The 18,385-nt window shown below is 48.8% G+C and overlaps 1 long non-coding RNA gene across 2 annotated transcripts in view; it reads left to right on the plus strand.

Moving 5' to 3' along the window:
- The first annotated feature begins 1,893 nt into the window (after positions 1-1,893).
- The window catches only part of LOC139828453 (uncharacterized), a 40,386-nt gene continuing 23,894 nt past the window's right edge, over positions 1,894-18,385 (plus strand). For both annotated transcript variants that reach the window (XR_011740057.1, XR_011740055.1), the window contains exon 1: positions 1,894-2,352. This is a non-coding gene — a long non-coding RNA (uncharacterized lncRNA). The remainder of the gene's footprint in view (positions 2,353-18,385) is intronic.

Raw genomic sequence — 18,385 nt, forward strand, 5'->3', positions numbered from 1 at the left:
CATAAGGCAGATACTTGCTGTTGTGATTTAACACCTGCCTGGCTTCCCTTACAATGTTTTCTGGTTTTGTATTTATTTTCAAAGCAGATGGGGCTCTCTTCTCCTGCAGTTTTCAGCTACTGAAGTCTGTGAACATCACGTCATTGGATCTGGCTGCTAGTGGCTCTGCTGGAGAAGTATGATGAGGTACAGGTGCCCAAACTGGTCATCCACCAGCTCTCCTCTCAACATGCCTGGCTTCAAGAAGTAACCTAAATGAGAAGAGCAGCTTCTCGCTGACCAGCTGCTGACCAGGGCTGCCAGGAACCCTGTGGTCACTTTGATGTCCTCCTGGTGCAGATGAGATCATGGTGTTCAGCCCACACCAAAGCGCTGTATTGCTAATCAAGCTGGCAGAGCTGTGCAGGCATGTCACCATCACACTGGGATGGGTATGAGGAGCACTCGGTGGGGAGCTCTGCTGGGTTCCTGGAACACAGGACAAGCCCTGAGCACCAAAGCCTCACGTCTAGCATCGACTTGTGTTCAAAGGAGTGTTTTCTTGCTCCAAGAAGGGATGTTTTCTCAAGTTTTTATTTCTTCCCATAAGAAGCCTTTGTATGGCAGAGCTGGCACAGTTTGAGCTGGGGTGTGGGCATCAAGCGTAACGCGATATGATGTGGAAGCAACAGACGTTAGTGTTGCCTTAAACTCATGGCTGGGTTTGTTGGCTTTTTGTTTTGGCTTTTTCTGCTTGTGACTTCACCCAGTTTGGAGAGATTTTGGGGAAAAAATCATTCCCAAGCCTCCTGTCCTAAATGATACACAATAAGCGTATCATTAAACCTGAAGGGATCTGAGAAGGATGGGAAGCAGCTGGACCAAAATGCTGGTTTACAGAACAGCTTATGGGAGGGCTGGGGGCATGGAGGGTACCAGCAGCAACATGCCTTCCTACCTAATAGTCCTGTGAAGGTCACACAAGGCTAGGCCACCCTAAATCTGAGGTGTAGAAGGCTGAAAAGGAGTTCACCCCTGTAAAATATTCCTGAGCTTTCCAGTGATTGTCACTGCCTGCCTGTGACACTGTGTGGCTTCTGCCATAGGAGCTGCCTGAGCTCTGAGCCAGCAGCCTGACCCGTTAGCAATGAGGTACCAAGCCCTGGTTTGCTCTGAGCTGCTCTTCAGTGCACACCTGAGATGTTTCATGGGCAGAGCTGCCCAAATTGCCTCTGTTCTCACATCTTAAAGAAATCAGAGAGCAGGCATTGCAGAATTTGCAAGCTGCGCAGCAGCAAGCACATGCAAAGGGTGTTTCAAGTGTTTTTTGTAGGGTTGTGTGGCCAGATTTCTTTGACTCTGGGTCTAGGATCCTTAGGGACACCAGATGAGTCTAAATGTTGATGGGCTTAATGCAGACAGGGGTGAGCTCAAGAAAACCTGGGGTGAGATGAAGGCAGGGCCTTGAGGGTGCAGCCACCCAGCAATGGAGCTGCCTGCAGAAGGCTGGAGCCCAGGGAGCAGGACAGCATTTGCCAGGCAGACAGGTGGCAGCTTGGTGGCAATTGCACAGTTGGGCAGTCTTGGAGAAGAAACCCAGAAGGCCGTGTAATTCCAGCACAGTAAGTGCAGTTAAAAGCTGCCATATGGCTTCTTTTTGCAGGGGAAGAAGCACACAGGGAGTGAGCCATCCCACTGCTTTTCCTTTAAAATGAACTTTCCAACTTTTCTCTTGTAAGTACTGGAAAAATCTGATGGCCTGTGTGGATCACACGAGTTGGCAAGCTAATTTCAGAGTGCCCTTCGAAAGGAGGCACAGAGAGTGCAAGAATTGCCCATAGATACTTTCTGGTCTTTTGTTCTGCCCCAGTTTACATCTGGGAGGAGGCTGATGGCAAGAGGGCAAAGCATTTCTGATGGTGGGCATCCTGAGGTGGATCAGAGAAGAAGGAGACAAAAGCTTTATCAGTGATGGCTGGTAAAACACTGTCATGCCAGATATGGAGGGGGAAAGAAGAAGTGTCTGCTGCTGTCCAGTATTTTGACCTGTTAGAAAATATTGCAGCCAGAAAAAATAATTTTGAACAGCTTTATTTCCTGCAAGGTTTTTGATACAAGTCAAGAGGAGAGTAGGCAAATATTTTCCAGCAAGGGCAGGAAAGAAAATAGTAGGATTTTCTACTTCATTCCCATTAGTTAGCCTGTCTTAACCCTTGCACTTCCACTAACCTTACTGGCATGGGGTTACCCATGCCAGCTGAAGTTTGCTCAAGTACATCTTTCTTTGCAGATGGAGAATGGAAGGCAGCTCGTCCAGGGACTGAGCGAAAATAAGAACCTGGAGAGCAAGAGGTTGGAGAAACAGCAACTTTCGTAAGTGATTGATCCTCAGAAACCATTTCTTAGCAGAGAGGAGCAAAGTGTTTGGAGGAAGCTCTTTTGGAGGAAGAGCATCCTTTGCTGAAGCAGGCTCAGAACAAAGGAAGGGAGATGTACCAGAGAGACAGCCGGTGGGTGGGAGGAGGCAAGATGCGGAACTTCACAGCAGGGCAGCAAGAAACGCGCATGTTTGCAGGCTGGGAATTTTTGGGGCTGAATGATGGAATTTGCTTATTTGTTGCAACTGAGATTTCACTGGCAGAGGAAGATTTCTTCTCCTCCATACCAGAACCCTTCCACATCCAAACCCCAGTGTTGCTAATGGTCCACTGCACTATAAAAGCACTGCTGATATCTTTTCCTCCTTCTGGGCTTTGTTTTTTTCCTGGCATTTTATCACACTTGTGTCAGGGTTTCATGGCAGCACATCACTTGCCTGTGGCTTGGGCACAGAAGCTACACAAATGTTCGTCTCTCCAGCTTCCCATCCCCAAAATTCAGCAAATGCACTTTGTTTCTTGTGGTCTTTTCAGGCAGACTGTGGTTCCAGGGCTATAGTTTTCTTGCTGTAGGTTCCGCTGTCACCTTTCCTAGCCTGGCCAGGGTCTCAGCTTTGCCATTGCCACCTCCCAGCATCTCTGCTGTCCGCACTGTCCCTTACCAGGTGCTTTTGCCTTGCCACTGCTCTCAAGGCAGGGGTGGCCCATGCAGTTTTTCCTATGCAACCATCCCCACATCAAGCTTTCCCGCAGCATCACTTTGCATCACGCTTGTGTGCAGTTTCTCAAATGTGTGGCTCTTCTCCGACTGATTTTATCTTTTCCCGCTGATACAAACATTTCTGAACACCTCAGAGGTGGAGCATCCCCTCTCCCAGCACGAGCTGGTGAACAGGAGTTTCGTGAAGGAGGTGTAGGAGGGAAACAGGGGAACCACGGCCTCTCACCGCTGGCTGCCGGCAGAGACTGCAGCCAGGCAGATAACAGGGGCCTCAGGTGAGAGTGACAAGAATGATGATTAATATGTGGGCAAAGGCTGTGCAAGATGCCAGCTTCACACCCAGAGGAAAGACTTTTGAGAAATTACTTACTGGATACTGTGATGGATGGGGAAAAAAAAGAAAAAAAGGCAAACCTAGCAGGTTTCAAACCAATATTTGCACTGCTAATTGTTTTTAAATTCCAACAGCATAATGAACACGTACCTTTCCCTCACGCAGCACTCAGCTGAGAATCACTTACTCAAACATGCATGGGTTGAATACAAACACCTTTGCCTGCCCATGTTCCAATCTGTGCAAACTCCGGCGTGGTGCTGGCTGCAGGATGCTGCTGGCACGCTGCCTCTGCCTGACCCACAGCCCACGTCTGACCCCCTCCGGTCCCTTTCCAATGCTCAGTGATGCTCCTGACCCTGGCAGCTGTTTTGTTGTCTGTTATCCCAGCCTGGGAGCATGCCAGGGAATGGTTCCCCTTCTGCTTTTCTGCTCGTGCTGCAGACAGGGCATTGCTCAGGCCTGTCTGGATGTACTTTTTATTGTAGGTTATTTCCAGTGGATATGTATGTGCTCTTCTCTTTAACCTGATGCCTGGCCTCTGCAGCTGTCGTTGCAGATCTGTAGTGCCTTGCGTTTGCTGCAGATGTTTCTTAAACACCAGTGACCACTTGAGCTGATTTCTCCTCATCCCCAGCAGCCCCAGTCTCTTCATGGCCAGGATTTTCTTTGGCATCTTTTCCTGGGTTTGCTGGCTTTCAAATCAAGCTGAGTTGGTGCAGAGACATTCTGTGAAACCATGCTCTGAGCACATGGACTGTTACGGTCCTGCCAAGGACTCAGTTGCTTTCTGTGATCCTAGCAGAGTCATCAGCAGCTATAATAATTAAAGGGGAGCACTTGCACTTCAGGGAAGCTTAAATGGATCTAAATTTGTGGGACTGGTCAGATTTCTTCCTGTTTTAAATTGTCCTTAGCAGCATTCGGTTAAAGTGGTTTGGGAGAGTTGCAATGAGTGGTTTGGTAGCTAGAGCAAGAGATATCATGATGTCTGTGGGTGTACGTCTTCTCCACTATGGATCGATCACCTCTGGTCAGACTCTTGGCAGACCCCAGTGAGTGTAAATGGTGCTCTTGCTAAATTGTTTGTCTGCTGGTATGTGGTGGAAAAAAAGAGCAGATGGTGGAAGATACCTGTGACTTTCCTGGAAGTGTGTGTAACTTGTGTTTGTTGGCTTGGTCACTTCAGGCTGAAGTGAAGGGCAGAGCTGTTGAGCCAAACCAGATTGGAGCTGGGTGGCTATGGGTCCCAGGCTGCTCTAGTGACAGCAGAAGGGCTACCTTTGGTTTTAGCACAGTGATTTGACAGGTGTCAGGGGTTGTTTCTTTTTCCTCACACCCTGGCTCCAGGCAGTTTTAACGCAGGCAGCCACTACATCACCCACTAAGCAAACAGAAGGGAGGAGCAAAGAATGGTAGACCAGTCTAGCTGCAGGGACACAGTGGCTCAGCCATGCTGGTGGCATGCAGTGAAAGTTCTGGGGTGATAGTCCCAGAGGGATCACAGTGACTGCCCAAGCAACAACTAAGGGAGTCACTGGCAAGGGAAGGGGCACTTAAGTTTTTCTCTGGGCTACATATAGGATAGGACACTGAGTCCCACCTCTTGCTTACACAAGGTTGTGGGTTCAGTACCTCTCTGAGCTCCCCATGCCACCGGAGCATGCATTTCATAGAGCTGAGTCCTCCAATAGCACCTTTTTCCCCTGCACTTTCTAGCCTTTGCTTAGGGAGAGCTTCGCTGCCATCTCTGTCTTGCAAAGATGGCAGAGTGAGTTTTGCTTTTTAGGAGGGAAGATTGGGTTGCAGTCATCCCAAACACGTCCTTTTCTCCCCAGAACAGATGGTGAGGTAGAGGGCCCCACTCTGGGAGTGCTCCCTCCTGCCCCTGTCCCCACTCTGCCATCTGTCGTTAAGAACCTATAATGCAATTCCTACACAGCTGCTTTGGATGAGGACAGACAAATGCCAAGCCAAAGGCTGGGCAGGTAATTTCCCTCGGTGTTGTAATAAGGGCATGCTAGTGCCTGTACTTTGCAGGCATGTTATTAATATTCATAGCCTTCAAAAAAATCACTGCTCTGCCCCAGTTGCTTTTTGCTAGTAGGAACCATGTGAAATCCACGTTGCCTCTCTTCACAGCTTCTAGTCAGGCATCTTCTGTGAACTGGATCCTCCCCTACTTGAGGCACAGAGCCAGCAAAACCTTCTTGAAAACTCAAACACTGGAAGCCCATGGCAATGGTTTCATTTTCTGTCCTGCTGGAGGGTAGCAGGGTCTAGTCCTGAAGCCACCTTCCCAGACCATTTCAGGTGTCCCCAGTTGACTTGAATCCTCTTTCACCAGGAGGTTTCCACGTGCTGTTGTGTGTGTGCTGCTCTCAACCTGCAGGTAGGATGGGGAAACCGAAGCAGAGGTGGGGACAGGAGCAGGTAGCTTCTCCAGGTCACCATCCAAGCAGCCGCTGAGTCCTTTCCCCGCAGATGACGTGCTGGACTTAGGAGCTCTCCCTTTCCTGGTGGTAGCCAGGTATCCAAACACATGCTTGTGAGTAACTCTGTAATGAGCTGTGCAATCACGAGAACAGATCTCGCAAATAATTTTCTTCCATGGTGGAAATATTCCACTTATTTTTATCCTCGTTTCCTGTCTCTTAGCCAGTTAATTATCCCTCAGAGGACTTTCTCTAAGTCTCTTTTGGAGAAGGAAACTTGGCGAATGCTGCCTGAATGTCCTTGTCCATTTAAATGAGAACAGGGGATTCAATTTTAGTACCTTCTGGAGAAAAGGTCTTTCTTTTTTGGTGAGATTGTGTGGTTGTTTTTTCCCGCAACTGTGACAAAATGCCAGTAACAGAGTTTTCCTCTTTGGATCTTCTCTGCGGTGGTGCACGTGCAAGCAGCTGTCTCTGTGGAGGGAGCAGGAAGATGAGGCTCTTGTACTCCAGCATGTCCATGCATTAAATGGTGGACACCTGGTCTTGCTCTAAAGCTACTGGTTCCATGTTTGAGCCATCATGCTGTGCCACATCCCTCTGTTCTCTTGATCATCAGCCTCTTTAATGGATGTCCTTGAGGAAGCATTCAGAAATGCAAGCCATTTGTATTGCCATAGCAACTGCTCTTCTGGAAATGGGAATAAACCACACATCCCTGTGAGGTCAGAGCCGCTTTGTGAGATGCTGTGGGTTTGCAGTGGGTGCTGGTTGCAGGACCACAGGTCGCAGCCCCAGGCTCCTCACCGCTGCTGCAGGACTATGTTGGGAGTACCCCTGCCAGATCTCTGTGCCTCCTGAAGGAAACAGCTCAGGTTTAACTTGCAGATATTGACTTTTTGGGTTCTGTTCTCCATCCTGACTCTTTTGTATTGCTTCTTGAGAAGACATGGTCTTTTCTAGTGCAAATTGGTAGAACTTCCCATAAAGCTAAGAATGACATCAACCCTTGACTTCTAATTGATTTGGCTTTTGACTCTCATGTGGCTTCACCAGACATTTATTGCACCAAAGTTTGCCTATGGCAACTGCTTCCCTGTCTCCAGAAATTATTTCCAGTGTTGTCTGACACCACGGCATAGTTAGGCAGAACTTGGAAACCAACCAAGTTATTGCACTTTCGCAGGTGACTGAGTGTAAGTGAATCACAGCAGTAGGATGTGCACACACTGTTAGTCTGTGGGACGTGTGAGGCAGAAAGTGCTCTTAGTCCTTCATCTGCATTGCCTTACATGGAGCACAGAGGTCATGTGTGTCCTAGAAAGCTCGTGCAAAGTGGTGTATGCATTTTTAAAGGGTCATCATCTCTCTTTTGCCTCCAATATGCTGAGTTAGCATCTCTCCATGTAGCAGGATTTCCTGCTGATGACTGTGGGTGAGCAGTGAAGAGCAGTAAGTGATGCCTGAGGCAGGACCCAGCAGTGACCCTCTTGAGATACATAGATGCTGTTGGGGTGACGGTGCTGTGACAGCATCCATTTCCCATGATGCATTCCTGGGAAATTATCTCTTAATGAGAATGCAGAGGTCTTGCATTTGCTTGCTCTTGTGTGAAACCTCCACTTCTGCCATGTCCAGCCATGCTTCTCTCCCTCCCTGCTTTCCAAGGGATGTCTGCAGTGGCCCTGTGTGCTGATGCAGTTTGGGGGAAGGACTTGCATCCAGCAAGTCCAGCAGCTGTATGCTGTCAATGGGAGGATGATGTGAACTCTCAAGCCTCTATTAGATGTCACTATTTTAATCTTGGAGGGTTTGGGGTGAGGAATTCTGGCTCTGTGGAAATCAGTGGTGTTGTTGACTTCCAAGCAGTCAAGATCTTGCTGTTTTGCTCCCTGACACACATGGTTCTCCTGTTCTTGAAGAATAGGGTTAGTTTTGCTGGAAACAGTAATCCGTATTATTGCTTATCACTGATATCATGAGCCTGAGACAGATTTGTCTTGATTTTTAGCTGAGCTTTGGACCTGTTCTAATTTGGACTAGGTGACATTGGCTCTGCCAGAGACGTTCTTCATGCAAGAATGCATCACTGGGCATTTGTGCCAAAGGAATGGGACCCATTACTTTCCATTTATAGACCCAGCTGCATGTTAGTCTTTTAAAAGCAAAATTGTTCATTAACGTAGAATTTTCTTTCTCAAATGTAGAAGCGTCACTGACTCCTACACATCCGTATACACAGAGGTACTTCCACCCACCTCCACAATCTGAGCTGTGGACAGACGTCCTGTTTGAAACCCAGCCCCTTGTATTTAGTTTCTCTGACCTACTGGCAAGAATGCTTAGATGGAAAGGCTTGATTTTAGTCAAGGTAAGCTATGACACTGTTTTCAGCTCATGTGAACAGCTCAGCTGAACATCTAAGTGATATCACAAGCTTAAAGAGACGAAGCCAAAGTAATTTATCACCTTTTATTGATACGTGGTTTTTTTCTTTCTAATGAAGTGAGCAAGCTTGAGCATTGCTACAGAAATTTCAAGTAGGTGGGAGACAGGATGAAAGAAAGTCAACAGGATGTGTTCGGAAGTGAACAGCACTGCTCAGGGATGCATTTTGGAACCCGTCTTCATTAGTATGGTTTTGTAATGAGTTGGGCACACATGGAAGAGTGTATGGATCACTTCTGCAGATGAGACAGTTGAGAGTACTGCCAATGTGGAAGAGGATCTGAATGTCACACAGGAAGGACGGAGTGACCTTGGGGACTGTTGCAAGAAGTGGTGTGAGATATCATAACTCAGGTAGTGGTTTTGGATCTATTAATAAAACTTCTCCCATTTGCTAGACTCTCATCCATGTGAATTACCAGAGGAAGAGGAAGTGATGTAGCAACTAATTGCAGGATGACTATAGGCACAGGCGGATGTTGCTAGTGCAATCCTAGGAGATGCATTTAGCAGAGAGGGAAGTAATGCTGCCTCTGTACAAGGCTTTTATTAGACCTTGTCCAGCACATTGCTTATAGCTTAGGAAGAGCTCAGTAGAAGTGGTGTGGAGGAACAGGCAGTAGAGAGCCTGTCCTAGGGAAGGATGTTAAACAGTAGGCTTGTGGAAGTAGCAAACGGAATGCAGGTACAGTTCTGCCTCTCATTTGCCCCTCTTGTGGATATTGGGAAGAGAAAAAGATCAGCACATGAGGACACGGTGCCACGGGACAGGTTAACATGGGCTGCACATGGAGCAGGCATGGGCTGGGAACTCAGCAGTCTCTTTCCTGTCCTCCTAGTGAGGACATTAATGATGCCATGAAAGCACTGTACCAACATACAGCTACTCCCACCCAGAAAAACTAGTGTCTTGGTGTGAAGGCATGCCTAAGGCAAACTGAAGACTGGCAAGAAAGAGAAGATTGCACCCTGATGGTTTCATTTTACCACTGTGACATCTCTGCGTGTATGCACTTGTCTGCGTGCACATATATCTCCTCTAACAATCTTATCTGGCTTCATTTCCAGTCTCTCTCAACCTGTAAACTCTCTGGTAGCTGCCTTCCCAGCTTGCCACACAGGAGCATCATTAAGGCTATCTAGGCAAGCAAATGATCCTACATCGCTTTTGTGGAGTAGTGTAATGCTGGCGTAATTAACTTGCTTAACTCTTAATGTGAGTGCTTCCAGCGCCAGAAGTAAGCACCTCCATGGTCTGATGCCCCACCATCACTGCATTGGTTGCATTGCTCTCTGTAGGAGGTTTAGGCTTGGGGCTGCTCAGCAGCAGTTCTCTTTGGGTTGGAGTGGATAAGGAACAGGGTAAGAAGTGCACTCTCAGCAGGCTGCCTGCTTGGGAACGGTGTCCTTGCAGCTTCACAAGTCCCTCTGCCCCGTGGGGTTTCCTGAACCCAGCCTGGGACATGCCCTGGCATAGGGCTTGCTATTGATGCCAAGCTCTGAGCACAGATGAATTTCTGTAGCAAAGCAATGAGCTCTTTGGACCTAACAGAACATGCAGAGCACATCTTGGCTTTCCAAGGAGACTGCTCTGCCCTGTAACAAGACATCCTAATTGGTGTTATCCTTTGGCATATCTTCAGAGCTCTTTGTGTTTAGCCCCCATGCCTCACCTGCAGCAGCTGACACTAACACTGGTAAGCAAAGGCATCCTTGATGTGTTTGGGAAACCCCTATGGGAAGGCACTAGCTAATGAATCTTTTAAATCTTTTCTTGATAAAACTAAACCAACCCTTGCTGAGGGCCCACAAAGCAGAATCGTGGTTCCTGTTGCTTCTGAGTGTTTGGAGGGAGGATCTGGTTTTTTGCAACATGCAGGCACCAGATATTGTATTCAGTTCAAAGGCAGTAACAAATCTCTTTTTTCCACTAGGGTTGTTAACATAATCAAATATTCATTTACAGTACACAGCACACATTGGCAAATATAAGCTTGATATAAAGTAATTCACCCCCATTGTGTACCATTTCATGCAATTATTCTTTTAAGTAATCGAGCCTCCTTTGCTCAAACTGAACAGAGGCTTCAGGAACGCACCAAGCAGGCAGTTAGTTTGGGTGGCCGATGGATGGTGGGAGCATGACAGCCCCCAATGGACATTTGGGGTACCTGGGAGAGGTGGCCCTGGCTGGCTGCACGGTGATGCCTGCACAGGCAATAGCAACAGGCAGAGCTGGGAGCTTTTCACTCCTATGGCTCTGGGAGGGTTAGGGAGAGGAGAAACTTTGCACACCAGAACCTGCCTCTGCTTTGTTGCAGATTTTAGGAAGAGGTTTGTTAGCAGCTTCTTCTGGAAGCAAGTGGGTAATCTCTGGCCTTCGAAATATGTGACTAAATGGTTCGCTGCTCAAAGCCACATGTTGATTGGTTCGTTCCTCTGTCAAGTGAAGGCATGGAGAACAGTGGTGTAATGTGCCCAGTATGGATAGAATGTTTGTACTGTCAACAAGTCATGCATTTTGTGAGATCTCATGTTTAGTCCTTCAGGTCCCAGCATCCAGAAACACAGGACTAAAAAGAAACCTCCTGGCAATGAAAGTGTTTAGATTCTGTGTTTGGGATGACACAGCTGTACAGATGTGGTCACACTGCACCCGAAGGCACAGGCATTAGGGGAAAGCCGAGTTTCCTGTGGTCTTCCTCAAGCATGCTTGCTTTTAGGCCCATCTCCCAGCTATGGGTATCTTTGACCTTGCCACGGAATCATGGGGAGATAACATCAGTGCTGCTTCTGTGTACAGCTGTGTCCTGGAGTTCAGGTTCTCACACCCTACAAACTGCCTCAATGGCTCTTTTAGGCAGTTTTAGGATGAGTATGTGGGTCCTTGCTCTCTTCCAGCTGTATGTCCTGGAATGAGTGTTGTGTTCCTTCAGCAGCTCCACTCCAGGTGACGTGATTAATCAGAAATAAGATGGGTTTTCTTGTAAAGTGACATTTCCCTGTAGAGAAGCTGACCAGCATCCCCGTGCATCCCCAGCTGAGCTGCGTGGGTGTTCTGTGACTTCCCTGTTGTCTGGAATTGCACTGGTCTCCCCCAGTTTCTGTGCAAAAAATGGTCTCCATGGAGTTTTCTGCCCATCGCCTGCCTCGTCCTTTCACAGGAGGACTCCTTTCCTTTCCTTTCCACCATGAGCAACAGAAGGCACGTTCCATGCCCTGCAGTGCCCTGAGCCTTCAATAAGCTGCCGCCCTCAGCAGACACTGGCTGGTCCAACACATGGTAGAGCCGTGGGCAGCACCGGGGTCCCGAAGAGACCACAAGGTCACAGAGGAATAAAGCTGCTGTTTCTGCTTCTCCCTCGTTTCCCCGCTGTAGGGGAAGTGCCACAGTGGTGATGGATGCAAAGAAACAGGCTTGTGACTATGACATGTCTCATTAGTCAGCACCGATCTTCTTGAGTTTCAAACTGGCCTAGGCGATGAGCCCATGCCTCTAAATATTTGCTGGGGAGGCAGGAAAGGAACTGAGATCCAACCGGATGGGCAGGCTGGAGCTGACCCTTCTCCCAGGTGTGTAGGTTTCCAGGGAGATTTTAGACATGGGCAGGGGTGCTGATGGGAGCTGGGAGCCAGATGGAGTCTGTGGAAGAGCAGGAATTAGGAGTGGGAGGCCCAATCCCATGCTGGGTGCTGGGTGCTGGCTGTATGTCCTCTGCATGGTGGTAACTAATGTGTTGCAAAGGACCCAGCAAGAGTCCTGTCCACAGTGTGCACTCCTCTTTGGCCTTCCAGCCTTGTAGGCACAACCAAACATGGAGGGCTAAGCAATGCCATCAGTGTCCCAAGGACCTGGTGATTACATTTGCAGCCTTGTTTTCTTGGTCTCCATGGTGAACATTCTGGACTGTTTCCCTCTTTGAAGTTTCTCAGCAGCTTCAGGATCAATGCCATGGGCATTTCTGAGACCTATAGCTCATTTCTGGCTTCCCACGGTGCAAAAGTCCTCTGGTTGGTAGTGCTTTCTGGTGACAATGTCCCAAATCAAGTGGTCGTGGCAGGCGCTGGAGCAGGTGAGCAAAGCTTCAAGTAAGGTATGGACAGAGCAAAAGAATCACTGCAGGTCTGTGCTCCGATGCACCCAAGGAGCTATGTGGTACTTTTGGAGAGCCCATTCCTTGTACCCTATGTGTCATTCACACCAGATGAAAGTGCCTTTGTTGCACTAGTCCTTGGGCTTGCTGTCTCCTGGCTTTTGGCTCCCAGATCAGCACGGGTTTTCTCCTGAGCAGACCTTATGTCTCTGCCTTGAGTTTATCCAGCTGTTATCAACATATGTGCTTCCTTGGTGACTCACACCCTGTTCCCTAACCACATCCCCTTCTCTCTTGTTACCCTCACCCACAACAACTGAGTCACTTGGCCTCCTGTCACAAGCCAGGAGCCTCTTCCTTCAGTCATGCATGTAGACACTTCTAGCTGAGTCTGACGTAAGCTCCTCCTGACCTCCTTCTCCAAAGGAGGCCACCAAGTAAGAGCTTACTGGCTATTAATGGGCTGGTTCTGACGTGCCTGCATTCGGTGCACGCTGCCTAGACCAGATACACTCAGACTCTTTCGCTCCCTGTGCATGCAAAGGGAATGCTTTAGTGCAGTGTTGTCCTCTCTACTGCTCTTCAGTTCTCCAGAGGGACCAGTCCAGCTCTAAGTGGGAATGGAGGTTGCTTAACAGCCGTGGGAGCGTTCCCCAGTCTTGGTTGGCTTCGCATAAGTAAGGCATGGTTCATGGAGGTGGGAGCTGAGAAAACCTGGTGCTCAAAAGCTTGTCACATCTTCTGACTCTCCAGTAGCCCATGGGAAGTGACTTTATGGTTTTATCCCAGGCCCTGCTTGCTGATGAGCAGCTCAGCCTAACCAACACTGAGCCAAATCTTTCACAGGCTTCACTTCCAAAATGTCATGTTTATGCAGATTATGAAATGCAGCCACCACCGTCTTGCTTTGAAGGTCTGCCACACAGCCTGTGGGGTTCAGGGCTGTGGTAAACACATCAGACCAAGTGGGTATTCGAGCTGGGTGTTTATTGGTAGCTATTTCCCTTAATGCTTCCTCTCTATGGTCAGTGGCTGCATCAGTCATGCTAAGTTTTTGCTAGATGTTTTATATGTCAATGAACAAACAGGAAGGGTTTTATTTACCACTGTTTCTTTATGCCAAAGCTTGTTTGTTTCTAACTTAGAATAGCTTGCCCAAGACTGTCATTTTTATGAAGTGCAGATTCAGTGGGAGAGGAGCTGAATTCTCCAAATTCTCTCTGCAGATCTGATCCATCACCTGGCCTCTTTCCTAGTGTCTGCCTCATCAATTAAAGAGCATTTTTAGCTGCTTAAGGAGGGCATTTTAGCACAAGGGGAATGCTGAAAATCAAGATGCCTATTTCCCTGTGACTGCTGACAAGAGAGCTGCTGCTGGGCACCTTAATTAAGGGCTATCTCTGTCCCTCTCTACCACATTAGATGAGATGTTGATGTGCTGTTTCATCTTCCCAGTATCTTTGTGAAGCAATGCCATGTAAATTCCCAGGGTGGGATGGCCACACTCAAGATAAAAATATAAATTTGTCTGTATAGGAATGTTGTACTGATATAAAACAGGGTGAATTTTTAAATGAGTGACTGGTCTTGGTTTGGGGTAAGATGTACTGGGAAAAACCAACCCCCAGACCCTTTTATTGGAGAGGGAGCATTGTGTGGATGCAACCCTGGGCTGGGAAAAGCTGGATCAAACCCTGGACCGTCCGCTTTAATCATCCTGAGTGAGCAGACGTGGCCACCGTCTATCTGGTGGTCAGACACGGTGGAGGAGGAAGATGGATATCTGGATGGCCATGCTACTGACAACTCAGATGTAATAATATCCCCACGCACATCCCACCAAAAATCTTTCAGACAGGCTTGGAAGCCTTTGGACGTTTGTTGTAAAAACACAGTCATTGTTTTTCTGCCTGGCACCTGGTGAGGAGGGCTGGCAGACTGCCCCTGTTCCCTCCCTTGAGGGGTATAAAGCTTCCTGCAGGAAAGCTGTGGCAAGTCAGAGAGCTGGATCCCTGTCACCCATCCACCCTCCCTCCCCAGTGGCCCAGCTTGTCCCTGTGTGCTGGGAGCACTGGCTAGGAGCACTAACTGTAGATGCAAGACCCGAATGAATGCTTTGTCCTGTTGCCGAAGAAAATCCTCCTGATGTAAATGCCTTTCCATTGGGAAAGCCAGAGTAATTACCATGTTGCTGCCAGATTTACTTGGTTCTGACACACTCCCTTTGCTGCTTCCATTTTTCTCCTGTGGCATTCATGTTTTGCTAGTCTGTCTGTAGCTGCAACTTTTCCTCTCTCCCTCTGTGCCCTCCTTTGATCTCTCATTTTATCTTTTTTATTCCCCTGCTGCATCTCATAGGCTTATGAGTGCCCTTCCCAGCAGGCATACCTGCCAGCCTGTGTGTCTGCCTTCTCCCTTGGACTGGAAGGGCTTTGCAGATGTGTGCACGAGTTGGTGTAAATACCTCCTCATCACTGCCAGAAATGACTGGACTGTCACTCCTGTAGAAAAGGAAATAATAAATCCAGTGTTTGGGTCTTCTGCTGGAGTGCTAGTGTTGTACCCCTTCCAAAAGCAGTTATTTAGTTTCAGAAGCTATACAAGTTGATACGGGAACGGGACTGTTCCAAAAATTTTTGGAGACTTGATGGAGATGTAGTTGTGGTAAACAGATAATTGCTCAGAAATGTCTTTTGTACGTTTTGTGTTTTACTGGTGTTCTTCCCCCCGCCCCCAACCCTCCCCCCCACCTTCTTAGCATCCCTTATAATTAGGTGCTGCAGGCTCGAAAGGCATGGCTTGCTCACAGCCTCCCCAGGTGTAGATGCTGCAATGCCCGTGGGCTCAGGTCCATCTCATGCCTGCTGCAGGCTACTGGAGTGATCACTGCCCTTTGGGAGTGAGCCTCACTGACCACCCCAGCGGTGCTACGTCCCACTTACCATCGGTGGACAATTCTCGGAAGCAAACATCAAGACCTACTAAGTGCTAAAGTCATCTCAGCCTTTTATGCTCTGTAGAGACTCAGCTCCCCTTGATTTCAAAGCAACTGAGTCACTTGTGATTCATGCAAAGCCTGAAGGAGAGCAAGGTAATAAATCTCAGTTTCTCATGTCCCCAGCTGGTGCTGTAACCTCTTCTGAACTCTCTCCTCACCTCACAGCATATTACACCCCTGGAGAGCAGAAGGCATGTGGAGGAAGGTGCTGGGTCAAGATGTCTCTAGAAGAGGGACAAGTCCAGCACCAGTAGTTGGTAGCCCAGTGCTTTGCAGCCCGGTTGGCACACTGTGCATGAAGAAGCAACCCAAATGCAGGGCACCTGGATGGGCAATAGCTGCAAACCCTGTTCTCCTCACTTCTGCTGCTTGCTTCACAGCAGGAAGAAGGATGCAGAGAGTAATTACAGCCTGGTGCTGCATGGCTCAGTGAAAAGGTGGACAAACTCAGGCCTCATGAGGGCATGCATAGAGCTTTCTTTTCAGTTCAAATGAAGGAGCAATGAGGCCTGTGCCGTGTCGGAGCTGGGAGTAGCAGAGGCTACAGCTGAAGGCAGCCAGTCATGTGGCAAACACCTGCGAGATGCAGCAGTGGTGGAGGGGTTTGCAGATGGATTTGAGTGGAGTGGATCTTCTAGGAAAGCCAGGAATGTTGCAGCACGTGTGGTGCTGGAGGAAGAAGACAAAAGATGTTCCTGGGTACAAAACTTGCTTGCAAGGCGAATGTGGGGATTTTGGAGTAGGGAATTTCCTGCTTCTGCTGGGTGTGATTGCACATGCAAGTTCTCTGTTAAAAAGGGAAGTGGTGTGAAGAACCCTGTCTGGTGCTTTGCAGACCAGCTCAGTGAGGTCTGGGTTTGGATCAAGCGAGCAGCCATTGTTAGAGTTCCTCCTTGCCCAGAAGTCCCTTGGGTGCCAGCAGTGGGAGCCTAAACATATTGAGATGGCTTCCTACAGATGTATGAGGCGGGTCAGGCTTACTTGGCTTCAGAGATTAGGGCACTGAATTCATTGTGGTTGAGAGCCTCAGCTAAATCAAAGCAATTTTCTTCTCCCTGCATTATGAAGCACCATGCTTCAGCCTTTTCCTAAATATTTTGGAAGAGAAGGAGTGCAGTCCTTTGAGGGGAAGACAGTAGCAAGTGCACTATTAAAGATAATGGTCCTTCAGGAGGACCCAGCAAGTTAGGGAGATGGCATGACAGTAACTCTTGTCCAGGCTTATGTTCCGGCCTAGCAAAGGCTGGCTGTGCCTGGTGCTGATTTTCTCCTGCCTGGGGTGGTAGGGACGGGCTGAGGCAGGGCTAGGTTGCGGGAGGCAGGATGGTTCACGTATGGCCAAAGAGCATCACCACACCTGAGCCAGGTGAGTGCAGTGCCTTGCAGCCAAGAGAGTGGTACTGGCCCCAGATTTATGAACCTTTATTCTTGTTTCTGTTTGCACACTAGGAGCAGTTCTTAAAGTTGAGTTTTTCCAATCCCCTCCGGCCATCGGCTTCTGTTCCTGCCTGTTTGTCTGCCTCCTGTGAAGACATAGAACACTGGAGCTGCTCCGATCTCTCCCCTGGCTGCAGGTCTGTTTGTGAGTGAAACGGTGGGCTCTGTAGCAGGGAAATCCCTTTTTAACCACAGACAGACAGTGCTGTGTGTGGGCTTCCCCGAGAAGGCACAAAGAAATACTCCTTCCAGGCTGGGCCCCCACTGCTATCATCATGCAACAGGCTCAGAAAAAGGGTTAGGGGGGGCCAGCAACAAAATACATCGTCTTTGGTCTTGGTGCAGCTTTCCAGCAGTCTTCAGCTTACAAGAAGAAGTAGGAAACTCCCCGACACTGGGGATTTCCTTCAATTGAAGCTGCTGTAGAAAGCTGTCTGCAGAGGACCTTCCTCAGAGCTTGGGTGATGACCAGCTGGGGCAGGAATCTCCAGCAGCAGGACCACAGAGCCACAGCTCTGGGCAGTACTGTATCACTGTATGTTCTGGGATGCTCTTTCCTTGCCAGGGTAGCAGGACAGTTCCTTTATTGCAGCTAGTTGTCCCTTCCCCCAGCTTTGTGGTATCACTGGGCTAGTGACACCTCCTGGGGGCGTTTCTATAGGGTGTGTCCTATATAAGCACTCAGCAGTGCTTCATACCCAGGGACACTGTCTAGGACACTTAGTGAGGTGCCAGAACTGCTTTCTTCGTCTTCTCCCTTGGCTTTGGGAGTTCTTGCTGAGGCTCTGAGGAGCAGAATGGTATCCTGTCAGGACTTTAGGCAGGAACAACTGCTTGCCAGCTTGTTGCATCCCAGGCTCAGGCAGGGCTCTGTACAAAACTGCCTTTTACCTTGGAGCATCCGGAAAACATAATGGGGCAGCAATTATGGGGTGGGTGCAAGCTTGGGCCTGGGAGATATGTGGCAAGGAGCCAATTATTGTTAATTAGGCATGTTTCTGTTGGCTAGGCTGGGCTTTTGCTGCTGTGCAGGAATTTGTTTGCACCAGGGGAGCTTTGTGGCTGGCTGAGCCCTGGGAGGCTGCTAGGAGCCATAGCCCAGGCATGCTTGGGTCAGGGTCAGGCCAGAAAAGCTCAAACCAAAGCCTCCTGCTGAGCCAATCCCACTTAAATTTCAGGCCAGGCTTAGCCCACGTGCTTTCCCTGAGACAGTGCTGAGGCATCAGCCCAGGCTGCTCTCCTCTTTGGAGGGATGAGGTTATGCATCCCTGTTCTTATAGGCTGGTCCCTCAGGCTGCTGGTCCCTCATCCCCAGCTCCTTTTGCTCCATCGTGGACATGCACGGGCCACAAAGGGTGACCTGAGCATGGAGGCCATTTGAGAGGGGGACTGATTGTGCCCCAAAGTGATGCCCATCCCACACTATCCCAGCTTGTCCTGCAGTGTATATAGGAATACATATGGAGGCTACTGCATTTCATAATCAGGGGGGCTGTTCAGTGCACCCCATGCAGCTGAAGAGATCCTGAAAACCTGGAGCGAGACCTCTGCTCATGGGATG

This window comes from Patagioenas fasciata, chromosome 7, assembly GCF_037038585.1.
Source record: "Patagioenas fasciata isolate bPatFas1 chromosome 7, bPatFas1.hap1, whole genome shotgun sequence".
Lineage (NCBI taxonomy): Eukaryota > Metazoa > Chordata > Aves > Columbiformes > Columbidae > Patagioenas > Patagioenas fasciata.